Source organism: Bos mutus, chromosome 23 (genome assembly GCF_027580195.1).
Source record: "Bos mutus isolate GX-2022 chromosome 23, NWIPB_WYAK_1.1, whole genome shotgun sequence".
Taxonomy (NCBI): Eukaryota; Metazoa; Chordata; class Mammalia; order Artiodactyla; family Bovidae; genus Bos; species Bos mutus.
Genome location: NC_091639.1, coordinates 11,727,471 through 11,744,339, shown reverse-complemented (window position 1 = coordinate 11,744,339; position 16,869 = coordinate 11,727,471). Strand labels below are relative to the sequence as shown.

The following is a 16,869-nucleotide window of genomic DNA, read 5'->3' as shown; positions in this document are numbered from 1 at the left end:
CTGAGAGTGGTGCTTCCTTTGGCGTAAGGATGAAGTCGTAGAACCGGTTTTGGATATGGATTGTTTAATTTAAATTCAGGCTCTTCTCGACACTCCTAGGAGGCTGCAGAAGAAGGGCATGGCAAGGTTTCTTTCATCGAGGAGCTTATAAACTTTTTGAGCCTTTCAAGACTTAAATCAATCCACTGGACTATAAAAAGACAATATACCAAAGTGCTGAATTGAAGAGAACCAGCGGTAGAGGCTGTAAGTGCTGTGGGCAGTCAGGAGGAGGAGAAATTGACATTGTGTCATTTTCATCTCTGGACAGAGGATGAAACTGTCAGCCTGGCATAATTTCCCAGGTCTCATGGCAGAGTTTTAGACAACTTGGCAACTTTTTCTTCTTGCTCATTCTTTTCTTCCCGAATCTGTGAAAGCTTGTCAGAACTACTGAGTCAAAGTAAAGGTTTATATTTCATGACTTTGAACTTGAGAGAATGTTGATATTTGGGTTTATAGGAAAAACCAAATGTGTAGGAGATACTACATTTTATCTGGTGTCTTTAGTGAAAAGAGACTCAAACAGAAGTTTGACTTACTCGTTTCAAACAGACTTTCAAACTCACTCCATTCATGGAAGAACATGAATGAGCCTGTCTGAGGATACCTTCATTGTGTAGATGAAGAAAGCAAATTACTGATTTTCCTTAGTGAAAAAATTAAGCAGTACCAGTTCTGCGATGGTAGGGAACAAGAAAACAGTTCAGATAAACACAATATTTCTGAGGCTTTTTGTTTTTATACACCATGCAGTTCTGGGATGGTAGGGAACAAGAAGACAGTTCAGACGGACACAGTATTTCCGAGGCTTTTTATTTCTATAAACCATGCTGCTCACCTGGGTAAATAAACAGATACCAAACCGAGAACCAAAAGAGAAGGCACTCAGACACTCTAGAAAGTGGGCAAAAATGCCATTTCAGTCCAGGAAAGAAATAATAAAGATGTTGTAATAGTCAAGAGGAAGCCAGCCAGTTTGGAACCTAATAGAAGGTAGTCAGAAGTGTTTTGTTTTGTTTTAAGAAGTTTACATGTAATGTGATCTGATTTTAGCCCTTTGCGGGGTAGTTTCTTAACTCCAGCTGTGGCATGTGGGTATGAAGAGGGAGCTTCACTTTACTTCATTGTGATAATGGGGTTATTTATGATGCCTTAGGAATCCACATTAAGTATGATATCTGTACTGAATGATGTTCCCCTAGCAAAAATTGCTAGCGTTTGTTGCTCTGATGGCCCAATAGTTGAAAAGAAGAATCGTTTCCTGTTTCAAGGTATTGAGAACGGTTCTGTTGATCATCTTTTGATCAAGGAGACTCATTTGAAATAGCCAGGGGGGAAAAGGATGAAATAACAGAACCTAATAGTACAGGTCTAGTGAGATCACATAATGCAGAGGCTGTTTCCTCTGCCTAGAAATGTGATGCCGGGTAATTCTTGCTCATCTTTTTCTTCCCTATTTAAATGTTGTTTTTGTAAGACAGATCCTCCTTCTAAGTGACATAACCCGTTATAGGGTGATTGCAAATTGCAGTGTTTATTTGTCCTTCTTGATGTCTATCTGATTTTTAAATTTTATGCATATGTTAAAAATAACATACTCTGATTTTTTAACATCTGTTCCGCTTGAGGCAATGAGGTCCTTAAAGGCCTGGTCCTTTGTCTGTTTTGTTCACTGTTGTGAACAAAGAACCTGTTGGGTATAGTAAGCTCCAAGTAAAAAATGTGTTCCGTGAATGAATGAATAAGAAAGCACTTTGTACACGTGAAACTAATTCAATGTTTTATGTCAATTACAACCTCTATTTTAGAAGAAAGAAAGCACTTTGTAAACTGAATTCACTATAAAAGTCATGGTTAAGTATTTTCATAGAAGACACCTCCTTTCTCTCTTTAATCCTCACTTTTTTCTCTCCAATTTTTTACTTCTTTAAAGGTCTGCTTGTCAGTGTTTTGCCAGTTCCAAACCTAAGATTTGGTATTATTCGTTCTTGCCTTTTTTTTTAAGATAAGAGATCACATTTTTCCCTCAAAAATATTCTTTACCAACCACGCTAATGCTGGGATTCCAATTTTTGTTCAGTGTGCACTTATGACTTTGAAAGGAAAACATGGCTGGTACTTGTGAATGATTTATTTGGGAAGCAAACAAGATTCTAGAGTAGTATTTAACTTCTATTTCTTGTCATCCCCAAAGCCACTCTCGTACGTCACTCTCTGCAAAAGTACACACGTCAAAATACCTTGAATAATATTGGCCTAGGAGAAGTTGCTCCTGGCCCTGTCTTACAGAAGGGCGGTTGAGGTGGGTGGGGGGGGTGGGGGGGGAGGGGGGGGGCAAGAAATCTAGATTCAAGAAATAATTAATGAGATACTGAGAGTAAACTCAGTCAGGTCTTTTCTTTAAAAGCAGCAAACAAACAAAAATCACCCAGCCCTTTCCCAGAAGGGCCTCCACGTGCCACTTCTTTTTTTTCTTTTTTAGATCCTCATTTCTTTTCTTTTTTATTTTTTATTTAAGGATAATTGCTTTACAGAATTTTGTTGTTTTCTGTCAAACCTCAACATGAATCAGCCATAGGTATACATATGTCCCCTCCCTTTTGAACCTCCCTCCCATCTCCCGCCCCATGGCACCCCTCTAGATTGATACAATGCCCCTTTTTGAGTTTCTTGAACCATACAGCAAATCCCCATTGTCTGTCTGTTTTACATATGGCAATTTAAGTTTCCATGTTCCTCTTGCCATACATCTGACCCTCTCCTCCCCTCTCCCCATGTCCATAAAGTCTATCCTCTGTCTTTTTCTCCATTGCTGCCCTGAAAATAAATTCTTTAGTACATTTTTCTAGATTCCATATATATGTGTTAGAATATGATATTTATCTTTCTTTCTGACTCACTTCACTTTGTATAATAGGTTCTAGGTTCATCCACCTCATCAGAACTGACTCAAATGTGTTCCTTTTATGGCCGAGTAACATTACATTGTGTATATGTACCACAGCTTCTTTATCCATTCATCTGTCGATGGACATCCAGGTTGCTTCCATGTTCTAGCTATTGTAAATTGTGCTGCAATGAACAATGGGATACACCTGTCTTTTCAATTTTGGTTTCCTCAGGGTATATGCCTAGGAGTGGGATTGCTGGGTCATATGGTAGTTTTATTCCTAGTTTTTTAAGGAATCTCCATACTGTCTTCCACAGTGGCTGTGTCAATTTGCATTCCCATCAACAGTGCAAGAGTGTTCCCTTTTCTCCTCACCGTCTCCAGCATTTATTGTTTGTAGACTTTTTGATGATGGCCATTCTGACTGGTGTGTGGTGATATCTCATTGTAGTTTTGATTTGCATTTCTCTAATGATGAGCGATGTTGAGCATCTTTTCATGTGTTTGTTAACCATCTGTATGTCTTCTTTGGAGAAATGTCTGTTTTGGTCTTTTTCCCACTTTTTGATTGGGTTGTTTGTTTTTCTAGTATTGAGTTATATGAGATGCTTGTATATTTTGGAGATTAATCCTTTGTCAGTTGTTTCATTTGATATTATTTTCTCCCATTCTGAGGGTTGTCTTTTCAGCTTGCTTATAGTTTCCTTTGCTGTGCAAAAGCTTTTAAATTTAATCACGTCCCATTTGTTTACTTTTGTTTTTATTTCCATTACTCTAGGAGGTGGGTCATAGAGGATCTTGCTTTGATTTATGTCATCGAGTGTTCTGCCTATTTTTTCCTCTAAGAGTTTTATAGTTTCTGGTCTTACGTTTAGGACTTTAATCCATTTTGAGTTTATCTTTGTGTGTGGTGTTAGGAAGTATTCTAATTTCATTCTTTTACATGTGGCTGCCCAGTGTTCCCAGCACCATTTATTGAAGAGGCTTCAATATTGAAGAGGTTTAATTTTGTACAGCTTTTGCACAGCAAAGGAAACTATAAGCAAGGTAAAAAGACAACCCTCAGAATAGGAGAAAATAATAGCAAGTGAAACAACTGACAAAGGATTAATTTCCAAAATTAATTGTATATTCTTTCCTCCTTTGTCAAAAATAAGGTACCCATATGTGCCTGGGTTTATTTCTGGGCTTTCTGTCTTGTTCCATTGGTCTATATTTCTGTTTTTGTGCCAGTACCATACTGTCTTGATGACTGTAGCTTTGTAGTATAATCTGAAGTCAGAAAGGTTGATTCCTCCAGCTCCATTCTTCTTTCTCAAGACTGCTTTGGCTATTCAGGGTCTTCTGTGTTTCCATATGAACTGTGAAATTTTTTGTTGTAGTTCTGTGAAAAATGTCATTGGTAATTTGATAGAGGTTGCATTGAATCTGTAGATAGCATTTGGTAGTATAGTCATTTTCACAATATTGATTCTTCCTACCCAGGAACATGGATATCTCTCCATCTGTTTTATGTCATCATTGATTTCTTTCATTAGTGTCTTACAATTTTCTGTGTACAGGTCTTTGGTCTCTTTAGGTAAGTTTATTCCTAGATATTTAATTCTTTTTGTTGCAATGGTGAATGGGATTTATTCCTTAATTTCTCTTTCTGATTTTTCATTGTTAGTATATAGAAATGTAAGTGATTTCTGTGTATTAGTTTTGTATCCTGCAACCTTGCTAAATTCACTGATTAGCTCTAGTAATTTTCTGATTCTATCTTTAGAGTTTTCTATGTACAGTATCATATCATCTACAAACAGGAAGAGCTTTACTTCTTTTCCAATCTGGATTCCTTTTATTTCCTTTTCTTCTCTGATTGCTGTAGCTAGGACTTCCAAAACTATGTTGAATGATAGTGGTGAGAGTGGACACCCTTGTCTTGTTCCTGATCTTAGAGGGAATGCTTTCAGTTTTTCACCATTGAGAATAATGTTTGCTGTAGGCTTATCATATGTGGCCTTTACTATGTTGAGGTAGGTTCCTTCTATGCCCATTTTTTTAAGAGATTTTGTTGTAAATGGGTGCTGAATTTTGTCAAAGGCTTTTTCTGCATCTATTGAGATGATCATATGGTTTTTATCTTTCAGCTTCTTAATATGGTGTATCCTGTTGACTGATTTGCATATATTGAAGAATCCTTGCATTCCTGGAATAAACCCAACTTGATCAAGGTGTATGAGCTTTTTGATGTGTTGCTAAATTCTGTTTGCTAAAATTCTGTTGAGGATTTTTGCATCTATGTTCATCAGTGATATTGGCCTGTAGTTTTCTTTTTTTGTGTTTTTGGTTTTGGTATCAGGGTGATGGTGGCCTTAATAGAATGAGTTTGGAAGTGTTTCCTTCCTCTGCAATTTTTTGAAAGAGTTTTAGAAGGATATGCGTTAGCTCTTCTCTAAATGTTTCATAGAATTCTCCTGTGAAGCCATCTGGTCCTGGGCTTTTTTTGGGGGGAGATTTTTGATCACAGCTTCAATTTCAGTGCTTGTAATTGGGGTCATAATTTCTATTTCTTCCTGGTTCAGTCTTGGAAGATTGAACTTTTCCTAGAATCTGTCCATTTCTTCCAGGTTATCCATTTTATTGCCATATAGTTGTTCATAATAGTCTCTTATAATCCTTTGTATTTCTGCATTGTCTCTTGCAACCTCTCATTTTTCATTTCTAATTTTGTTGATTTGACTCTTCTCTTTTTTTCTTGATGCGTCTGGCTAAAGGCTTGTCAATTTTGTTTGTCTTCTCTAAGAACCATTTTTTAGTTTTGTTAATCTTTTCTATTGTTTGTTCCTTTCATTTGTTTTTCATTTATTTCTACTTGGATCTTTATGATTTCTTTCCTTCTACTAATTTTGGGGGCTTTTTGTTCTTTTTTAGTTGTTTTAGGTGTAAAGTTAGACTGTCTATTCGATATTGTTTCTTGAGGTAGGATTATATTGCTATAAACTTTTTTTTTTGACTGCTTTTGCTGCATCCCATAGGTTTTGAGTTGTCATGTTTTCATTGTCATTTGTTTCTAGAAATTTTTTTATCTCTCTTTTGATTTCTTCAGTAACCTGTTGGTTATTTAGAAACATGTTGTTTAATCTCTGTGTGTTTGTGTTTCTGACAGTTTTTTTTCTTATAATTGATATCTAGTCTCATAGCATTGTGGTCAGAGAAGATGCTTGATACAATTTCAATTTTCTTAAATTCACTGAGGTTTGATTTGTGACCCAAGATGTGGTCTATCCTGGAGAATGTTCTATGTGCACTTAAGAGGGTGTTTTCTTCTGCATTTGGATGGAATGTCCTGAAGATATCAATGAGATCCATCTCATCTAATGTATCATTTAAGACATGTTTCCTTACTAATTTTCTGTTTTGATGATCTGTCCACTGATGTGAGAGGGGTGTGAAAGTCTCCTACTATTATTGTTTTACTGTCAGTTTCTCCTTTTATGTCTGTTAGTGTTTGTCTTATATATTGAGGTGCTCCTATGTTGGGTGCACAGATATTTGCAATTGTTATGTCTTCCTTTTGGATTGATCCCTCGGTCATTATGTAGTGTCCTTCCTTATCTCTTGTAATCTTTATTTTAAGGTCTATTTTGTCTGATATGAAGATTGCTACTTCAGCTTTCTTTTGCTTCACATTTGCATGGAATACATTTTTCCATCCTCTCACTTTCAGTCTGTATGCGTCTTTAGGTCTAAAGTGGGTTTCTTTTAGACAGCATATATATGAGTCTTGTTTTTGTATTCATTCAACCAGTCTGTCTTTTGTTTGGAGCATTTAATCCATTTACGTTTAAAGTAATTATTGATATATATGTTCCTATTGCCATTTTAAAAAATTGTTTGGGGTTGATTTTGTAGATCTTTTTGCTTCTCTTGTATTTCTTGTATAAGTCCCTTTAACATTTGTTGTAAAGTTGGTTTGGTGGTAATGAATTCTCTTAACTTTTGCTTGTCTGAAAAGCTTTTTATTTCTCCATCAAGTTTGAATGAGATTATTGCTGGGTACTATAATCTTGGTTGTTTATTTTTCCCTTTCAATACTTTAAATATATCCTGCCATTCCCTTCTGGCCTGCAGAGTTTCTGCTGAAAGATCAGCTGTTAAGCATATGGGGTTTCCCTTGTATGTTACTTGTTGCTTCTCCCTTGCTGCTTTTAATATTCTTTCTTTGTGTTTAGTCTTTGTTAGTTTGATTAGTGTGTGTCTTGGCATGTTTCTCCTTGGGTTTATGCTGTATGGGACTGTGTGCCTCTTGGATTTGATTAACTATTTCGTTTTCCATGTTGGGGAAATTTTCAGCTATAATCTCTTCAAAAATTTTCTCAAACCCTTTGTTTTTCTCTTCTTCTTCTGGGACCCCTATAATTTGAATGTTGGTGCATTTGATATTGTTCCAGAGGTCTATGAGTCTATCCTTGGTTCTTTTCATTCTTTTTTACTTTATTCTGCTCTTCAAATATTATTTTCACCATTTTATCTTCCAGCTCACTGATTCGTTTTTCTGCTTCAGATATTCTGCTATTGATTCCTTCCAGAGTATCTTTAATTTCAGTAATTGTGTTGTTTGTCTCTGTATGTTTATTCTTTAATTCTTGTAAGTCTTTGTTAATTGATTCTTGCATTTTCTCCATTTTGTTTCCAAGGTTTTTGATCATCTTTACTCTCATTACTCTGAATTCTTTTTCAAGTAGTTCGCCTAGTTCCTCTTCATTTATTTGGACTTCTGTGTTTCTAGTATGTTCCTTCATTTGTGTAGTATTTCTCTGTCTTTTCATTATTGTTTTTTTAACTTATTGTGTTTGAGGTCTCCTTTTCCCAGTCTTCAAGGTTGAATTCTTTCTTCCTTTTGGTTTCTGCCCTCCTAAGGCTGGTCCATTGGTTTGTGTAAGCTTTGTATAGGGTGAGATTTGTGCTGAGTTTCTGTTTGTTTTTCCTCTGATGGGCAAGGCTGAGTGAGGTGGTGATCCTGTCTGCTGGTGACTGGGTTTGTATTTTTGTTTTGCTTGTTGTTTAGATGAGGCGTCCTGCACAGGGTGCTGCTGTGGTTGGGTGATGCCCCGTCTTGTATTCAAGTGGTTTCCTTTGTGTGAGTTCTCACTATTTGATACCCCCTAGGGTTAGTTCTCTGGGTGTCTAGTGTCTTAGAGTCAGTGCTCGCACTCCAAAGTTCAGGGCTTGATCTCTCTCCAAAGACCAGCCTAGGTCCAGTCTACCAAGAGGAATTTCACCTGAAATGAAAGGACCTTTACTTGAGTTCCAAAAACCAGTGCACAAGAACACAACGGAGATCTCTGACTCAGCAGATACTGGGTATTGCCTGCCACGTGGCCAGGCCTCCTTGGATTGCAGCAGATGACCAGACCGTCTGTCCTTGGCAGTGGTCAGCAGAACTCCACATACCACTTCTATCATGTTATCCTTGGTGGCTGGAAATGGCAGATGGCCAAGTGGAAAATTTCACAGCCCTGCAAACATCAGCACACTAAACACTGCAGACCAGCAGTGCGAGTGAGCTGGGTGGTGTGGACCAAATAATCATGTCCCCGGCACATGCCTTCCTTATTAGTTTTGGTCGCCTCTTTCTCTTCCCTTCCTGTTCCAAGGCTTTACTTTCTTTCTCCCTGAGATTCCAGACAGCTCTGTTTCCTGCCCTGTGAACCCCTTGACCACTAGGTGGAAGGAGAAACATTTGGACGCTTGAGTGCACCGGCGATGGTTGATTGTGGGTGCCTTGCCAAAGCTGACTTTTATATTCTGGCTCAGAGCTAAGCTACAGACTTCTGACGGTGAATAATCCTTTGTCTTTACGGGGCGCCTTTCTTCTTGGGAACTTGGAGTGCCTTGCCAAAGTGTTCTTATTGATCTTCCCAACAATTTGGTGAGGTATGAATATGGCAAAAGGTCATAGTCCGGGCACCCGCCCTTTTGCAAGAGCGTCAACTCGGGTGGCTTATTTTGAGGCCATGTTGCAAGTTTGCATCTCAGCTGGGATTGCGTCTGAAGTCTCCCAAAATTGGCTTCAACTTTGGGGTGGGGGTGGGGGAAACGCTTGGCTGCACCATGCCGTCTCCTGGGGCAAGAGCAAAAATATCGCATTTCCTTTTTAAGCAAAGTGTACTGGAAAATGGTCTTTGGTGAATTACCCATCAGTCTAATTGATCTTCGTTTGTTGCGATAACAAGGGATTTGACAGAGTGTTCAGCTTTTTATTTTCTCTTCTGTTCCCACGCTAGGTACTTCTCCCTTCTCTGTGAAAGGAAGAAAGAACACACCTAGGCCCAGGAGCACTCCAGCTTCTTGTGGGAAGTCTCCATGGTGACGTACAAGCTGGGGCTACCTGTGAACCGCGCATAGTGAATGTTGTAAGTTAACAAGAGTCGAATCTGCACTGGCTTGCCTTGCAACGGTTTGTGAATCACTGGATGCTCGAGCCAGGGTGCTGAAGACGTGTTAGCATTAGCTCTAGGTGATCCTCCAATTAATTTCTTCTTCTTCTTCTTTTTTTTTAAAGGGGAGAGGTTCTGTTGTTATTTGCTGTGAAGTTGACTTTCTCAGCTTCTGTTGGGAACTGCTCATTCTCTCCTTCTGGAATAAAAGGGTGGAAGACAGTGATTATTTCAGCCTAGAGCCAAGTTTATAGCAGCCTCTTTAAACCCTGCTCTGCAGTTCTTTTAGGTTAGTGGGTATGGGGTAAAACCTTTCAGGCTAATGATTCCCAATCAGGGAATCACACTCTGTCATTATTTTCTTTACATGGGGTTTTTGATTGGAAGGAAATGTTTCTGGCGTTGAAAAATCTGAGGTATGCAAGCTAGTACGGTCAGCTCTTCAGGGTGCTTTTCTTGCTTAAAATTGGCTGATTTATTGGTTTTTGTCAGGCTGCTGGGTTGGGATTTTGAGATGAGTGGTTTCTGCATTCAGCTGCTGGTCACCTTTCATGAGGAGGTATAGGATCCAGTAATTGAAGAGAAAGCACACTGTGGGCTTCCAGAAGCTTTAGTTTACCACAGAACTTAAGGGTTCACTCAGCTGTGCTGCTTTCTGGAGATTTTACCTCATTGCTAGACTGTGTCATAAGAAAAAAATGCTTAGAGCTTTGTCCAGGAAAGAATAAAACTACAGGAAATCCAGGCTAGCCTATGAACATATTACCTTCAAATTTTAGAACATGAAGCACCATCTTTGACTAGGTTTTTTTGTGTGTGTGGAAATATCTATCATATATATTTGTGCACACACATCTTTACATATTTGTGTGTATGTGTATTAAATATAAATATGTATATACACATGTGTGTGTGTGTGTATATATATAACTGTGCATTAAGTTTTCAGTTTCTTAATAATTTGGTCAGGAAAGTTTTCCAGGCATTTATTACCTATTTTTTTTCCAGTTGCATAAACAATTTTGAGAGAGCAAGGAGCAGTGATATGAGGGCATGTGTCTAGGAGAAAAAGCATTTACCGTTGAAAAGATAAATTTCCACTGAAATTTTATTTCTTGGTTTTCTAAAAATTTGTATTAAATATGCATGTTTATCCATATTTCCTGAGGGTTAAATAGCCATATTAAAATAAGCTTATTGAACTCAAGCGCTCCCAGTACCTCAGGGTAAGTGGGTGATGGGGGGTGCTGGTGTTTTCATGGATTCTCATTTTGTACGTATGATCACATTGGTTCTGGTGGAAAGTACAGGGCTCCTAGAATTATTGACCTCAATTCTATTTCTGGTCCTAAGGTCAAGGTCAAGGTCAAGGTTTGCAACCTTGGGCAAGTCACCAACTCCTGCGAAGTGTTGGTTTATAATCTGTGTTGCTCTATGCTGCTTGTTTATTGATGAGTCTCCATCTTAGTTTGGGGTTCCCACAAGCAGCAGAATCTTATTTAAAAAAACTCTTATTCTAAAAGCTTCTATCACTATTAAGGAATACTTTGGGGGCCCTGTTAGATCTAGGTGCTACTATAGCTGTATGTTTTTCTAGAAAGTATTTCCCAATCAGGTAGCCAACAGAATGCACGTCTGATGATGTTTTTTTAAGCATCTTTTAACCTAGGAAACAAGTATCTTATGGAAAAGTGCTGTAGATTTCAGGCTACATTTAAAAAGAACAGTGCAGGAACTATAATCAATATAGCTTTTGTTTCGAATCTGGTGGTGTGTGTTTTTGTTTTAAACCATTGCTTTGAACTGCTCATGTGATACCCTGTCAGACCTCAAACATTAAGTGAGGTTTTCAAAGACATTCTAGAGTGTAAACCTTAAGATGCCACAACTTAAAGTCATTTAAAAATCCTTCTGTAAATGGAATGGGTTGAGCAAGAGGAAGAAAATGCTAAATTCTTTTGAACTCCAAAGGACTTTTTCTTCCAAATTACATTCGCTTGGGGAGGCGGGGGAAGTCCCAGTTTTCTTAGTAAATTTGGAAGTTAGTAACCTTTTGCAGTCTTGCTATATTTTTACAGCACTGAGTTAGTTCAGTTCAATTCAGTCACTCAGTCATGTCCGACTCTTTGCGACCCCATGAATCACAGCACGCCAGGCCTCCCTGTCCATCACCAACTCCCGGAGTTCACTCAGACTCACGTCCATCAAGTCAGTGATGCCATCCAGCCATCTCATCCTCTGTCGTCCCCTTCTCCTCCTGCCCTCAATCCCTCCCAGCATCAGAGTCTTTTCCAATGAGTCAACTCTTCGCATGAGGTGGCCAAAGTACTGGAGTTTCAGCTTTAGCATCATTCCTTCCAAAGAAATCCCAGGGCCGATCTCCTTCAGGATGGACTGGTTGGATCTCCTTGCAGTCCAAGGGACTCTCAAGAGTCTTCTCCAACACCACAGTTCAAAAGCATCAATTCCTTGGCACTCAGCTTTCTTCGAAGTCCAACTCTCACATCCATACATGACCACAGGAAAAACCATAGCCTTGACTAGACGGACCTTTGTTGGCAAAGGAATGTCTCTGCTTTTGAATATGCTATCTAGGTTGGTCATAACTTTCCTTCCAAGGAGTAAGCGTCTTTTAATTTTATGGCTGCAGTCACCATCTGCAGTGATATTTTCTCCTTATTTTGGTATCCTGGTGTCCCAAAGCCATGCCATTATAATAGAGGAGGCAGGAGATTTTTCGAAGGACTTGAGCTTGCATGTAGATGGGGTATGGTGGAGGGTAGATGAACGTGTTAGTAATAATCATGGCAGCCGCTGGAATTAGTGGTGTCCATCTTCAGCAGCTTGTTGCCCCAGACTCACTACCTTTGTTGTTCTCTGTTTGTCCCCATCATCCACCTGTCAAATGCCACTGTGGCTCTTGCAGATGGACTTTGCTTCTCAAAGTGTCTCAAACTGGCTCTAAGGTGTGGTATCTTGTACAGAGAGAAGAGGCAAGAAAACTGACCTAGGAGTTGGAAGACCTGGATTTTACCCATGGTGCTGCAATTAACCCTACAGCCTTGAGGACCCGTTTTATCTTGAGTAATATGAGAAAGTTGAGTGTAGAGAGCTCTGATGATTCTTCTAAAGACTCTAACATTGCTTCGAATATCAACTTTGGATGAGGCTGGCTGGATGGTCACTTTCCCCTGTTTGGCCTCTAAGAGTCAGTGATCTGGCACAACTTCAGTTTATTGATACAAGAGCATTTAAAACATTTAGCACAGTCTTGTGGTTAAAAAACCAAAAAAAAAGAATTATTGTGTGTGTCACAACAACACTACCCTTTGCAGAGGACCTTCCCAGGGAACATGTGACAGTCAAAAGGTGTTCACTTGAGCGCTTTTTCTAAGAATGCAGTTTTAGTCATTTAAATTTAGGATCCATACTCATTGGTCTTTTTGAAAATTAAATATGAGCCACTTTTGAAATTTAACTTTTGAAAAATAATCCACCTCTGTTCTCAAATATTACTTAGTATATAAACCGGGAGGCCGTGATCTGTAATTCTCTTCTGAGCTGCTCTGCTTTCTTGAGTAGCTCTTCTCCAGCTGCCTCTTTTAAGCAGCCTTCCCCGACCTATATAAAGCAGCACCTTGTCCCTGTATCCTCTAGCCCAGGGGTCCCCAAACTCCAGAATCTAATGCCTGATGATCTCAGGTGGAACTGAGGTAATAATAATATGAATAAAGTGCACAGTAAATATTGGAGAAGGAAATGGCAACCCACTCCAGTGTTCTTGCCTGGAGAATCCTAGGGACAGGGGAGCCTGGTGGGCTGCCGTCTATGGGGTCGCACAGAGTCGGACACGGCTGAAGCGACTTAGCAGCAGCAGCAGTAAGTGCAATGTGCTTGAATCATCCCCAAACCATCTCCCATTCCCTCCCCGGTCTGTGGAAAAATTTTTTTCCCACAAACTGGTCCCTGATGCCACCAAGGCTGGGGACCACTTCCCTAGCCTACTTTTTTTTTCTTTTAAGCACCATACATTTTATACATGCATTTATTAATTGCCCTATCTCCTCAACTAGACTGTAGGATCCACAAAAACAGGGATGTTGTTCTTATTATTTTCCTGGTGAATCTATAACGCCTAAAATGCGGCTTGTCCTAAAGTGGGCACTCAGTAAATATTTGTCAAGCAACTAAGGACAGAGTGAGCCTGTGCCTGGGTTTCTCCTGTGGGAGCCTAAGCCATTCAGAAAAGAGCCCAAAACATGGTTCATATGCAAACGGCTTCAATCTGATAGTAGTTTGGTCAGGTAGAGGGTGACATGCAAAGACTAGTTCACTGTCTTTTCCTTAGAAGTAGACGTCAAATGTTGACAATGTATATAAGTCAATGTGGGAAAGGAAGCTGTTTGTTTAAAAAAAAAAAAAAAAAGGCTTCATGGAACTATCAATAGTGTTTGGGGATTTTCTGATACTTAAATTCTGCCTGATGTGTGTTTCCTCTCCGCTTCCATTTGAGTGGTTTGCTTTATGGGTTGTTTGTGAGCAGCCTGCCCTGGCATTCTGTGAAAGGCAGGGTGTTGTGTTTTATAATCCCATTATTTTATCATCTTTCATGTTTTCCATTTCCAAACTGAGAGATAGACTTGGCGTCGTCGGTTTACCTAGAAATTCACCATTTACTGAATAGCATCATTTTCATTTTCTTTCCTTTTGAGAGATGTGTACTTTGGAATGAAGGAATAGTGAACTGATACAAATTGGGTCCATCGAATGTCTCTCTGGTGGGAAGGGAGAAACCAACAATCACTTTCTTAGGGAGGGATCGTCTTCTGTGGCTTTTGAGGATAGCAGGTATCAAGGTTTCTTGAAGTTTTTGTTTATCAACCCCCTTTTCAGAGTGCAGGAGTTACATTATTCCTGGGAAGAAATGGAAAGACTGAAATAAACACCTTTGTGCCTATTTAGACAGCATTATGCTGTCTTTATAAGCTTTGAAAAATGGGAACTGAATTTCCAGTCTCCAGAGTGAGAGAATTACATATACACACTCTAATCAGAGCGATTTGGGAATTTCCCTATGTGTCTGTCAATTTGTACCTTTTAGATTTGCCATCTGTGATACCAATTTTTTTTATGATCTCTAGTGCTATCATAGAAAAAAAAAACTGAAGTCGCTAAAAGGGATCACAAGGGAAGAGATTTTACTATTAGATAAATGAGGGGAAAGTCTCTTTTTAAAAAATTCTTTGCTTATAATGACCCTACCAGTTGGTCTGCATGTTATAAAGGCAAAGAGGCTCTCATATTTCATGCAAGCACTCTGGGTGTTCTTTATGTAGCCTCAAGTCTTCTAGAGTTTTCTCTTTCACCCATTTCTTTCTCTTTCCCAAACTTCCTCCAGTTGCTTCTTCTAGATGGCCTCACTCATTCCTGGCCATTGCTGCCTTGCAGCTGGTGGTGGTGTTGGGGGCTCTGCATGAGCTGCTGAGAACTGAGAATTGATGTCAGCCCTACTTCTGAGTTGCTTGGCCGAGGGCAGCCCATCCCAGGCACACCTGTTTTCCTCGACATCGTCTTCCCCACCTGCTCAGCCCACTTGCCTTAGCATCTCAGAGAGGAAGAGAGAAATACCCAGAGTGCTGAGCAGTTGTGGCAGGAAAAACATTCGTGTATCTTCTGCAGTGTTTTGTCCTGTAAAGGAACGTGTCCACAGCCTGGTCAGACTGCTTTCTAACAGAGTAGTGCTGAAGTAAAAAGGTTTTATGTTCTGTTTACTGTTTTGAATTCACTGACTGGATCCTGTTTATGAAAAGACTGGTGTGCTCAGGTCTGTGAGGGAGGCAGGGGTGAGTCATCTGTATTCACTGCCCTCTGGGATTTTCCCTCCACTGTGCTGGTCATTATTGGTCAGCACAGAGTCAGTGTTCCGAAGCGGGTGTGAGTACGATTCCTGAGACTTGGGTTTTCAGAGAAGGAAGGATTCACAGACAACTGAGCATCTGAATTCGGCCTTGAAGCAGGGGTTGGATTTCCACCCCATATATGTGTGTGTTTTGAGAAGGCGGCAGAGCGAGAGAAGATAACTCAAGTCTTTTTGTTTAACTGCTTCTTCGCCTGGGCAGGTGAGACCTCAGAATCCGTGAGGACTGAGGTGCCATGACCACTGATCCAGACGTGGAGTGGGGGCTTGGGCACGCGGGACCCATTCCTCTTCGGAGTCATTTTATGTGTTTATGAGCAATAGCTAAAGCAAGAATTTGGGTCACTTAGAGAAGCGGCATCTCCCCAACCTGTGTAAAATGTAGTGTTTTCAACTGAACTTCAGGCTGAAACCGCACCCAGGACTAAAAATGTGTTTCTCAAGTGGAGTGCCTTTGACACGCTCGCTGTGGGAGAATCTGTGTACACCGAAGGCAGGGCGAGGATGCCTGGATGGGGGTGATGCCCAGGACGGGGAGTCTTAAGCCACTGCAAATTCTTCCAGACAGAGATCAAATCTTTCTCCTACTCGGTAACTTGGAGACTGATCAGCCCTACCACCTTTGTTATAAATATGTATGAATATGATGGTCATGTATAAATATGAGTGATGCATGTCTGTCTTTCCAAGTATATCATCATAGTAGTATTTTCATTCTTCGTCTAAAAGACTGTTGTTTCTCTTTTGTTTTCTTAGAGGAAAGAGTGAGACACAGATAGGGACTAAATGACATCGTTTTGTCATAAAGCCAAAACAAAACCTGATGGTTCTTACCAGCAAACGTATCAATTTTGGGGACAGATGTATAAAGAGAAATGAATAATTTCACTCTTTTAATTTCCCACATTTTTTAACTTTTGTGAAAGTCATTTTTTTTTTTAAGAAAATCATTCATCCCTCCCTCCCTCAACATTTCATACTAAATTTCCAGTGCTAGCTATGTCATAAATGATGGTAGGTGGACTTGCAGAGTGAAAGAATGGATCCATCTTCTCTATGTCCTGAGGATTTTGTTAACCTTTTGCAGACCCCTGAATAAGAATGTTATATAATTCAAAAAAAAAAACTCTTTTGCAACAAGTATAAGCTGCTTTTAAGGTGAGATAGTAAAATTAGCTGTTTGACATCTGTGTTGGAGGATGTTAGTGTCTCGGTGTCAGCTCCTCTACTTTTTAAGGTATTTATTTGGCTTTGCTCGGTCTTAGTTGCATCCAGCGTGATCTTTAGTTGCAGTGTGTGGGATCTAGTTCCCTGACCAGGGCTTGAACCTGAGCCCCCTGCATTGGGAGCACAGTCTTAGCCAACGGATCACCAGGGAAGTCCCCAGTTCTCTATTTGTGCTTCTGTCCTGAAACTACTTCCTTAAGTAGACTCCCCTGAAGTAGAAACCTTAATGGGATGCAAATGGCAACGTCCTTCAGAATCTTTTTATTTCCAAAATTCAGTGAAGTTCTCGTCATGCTCTTTGGACTCCCCAGCATCTTATTCCACCTCTAACTCGCACATCTTTCTCAATACCTTTATCACGCATGTCT

The 16,869-nt window shown here is 39.7% G+C and overlaps 1 protein-coding gene across 1 annotated transcript in view; it reads left to right on the top strand.

Annotated features, from left to right (window-relative positions):
- The window catches only part of ATXN1 (ataxin 1), a 413,977-nt gene that overhangs the window by 263,866 nt on the left and 133,242 nt on the right, over positions 1-16,869 (top strand). Inside the window, 1 exon segment of the mRNA XM_070360780.1 lies at positions 9,205-9,333. The gene's annotated coding sequence lies outside the window, so the exon portion shown is untranslated.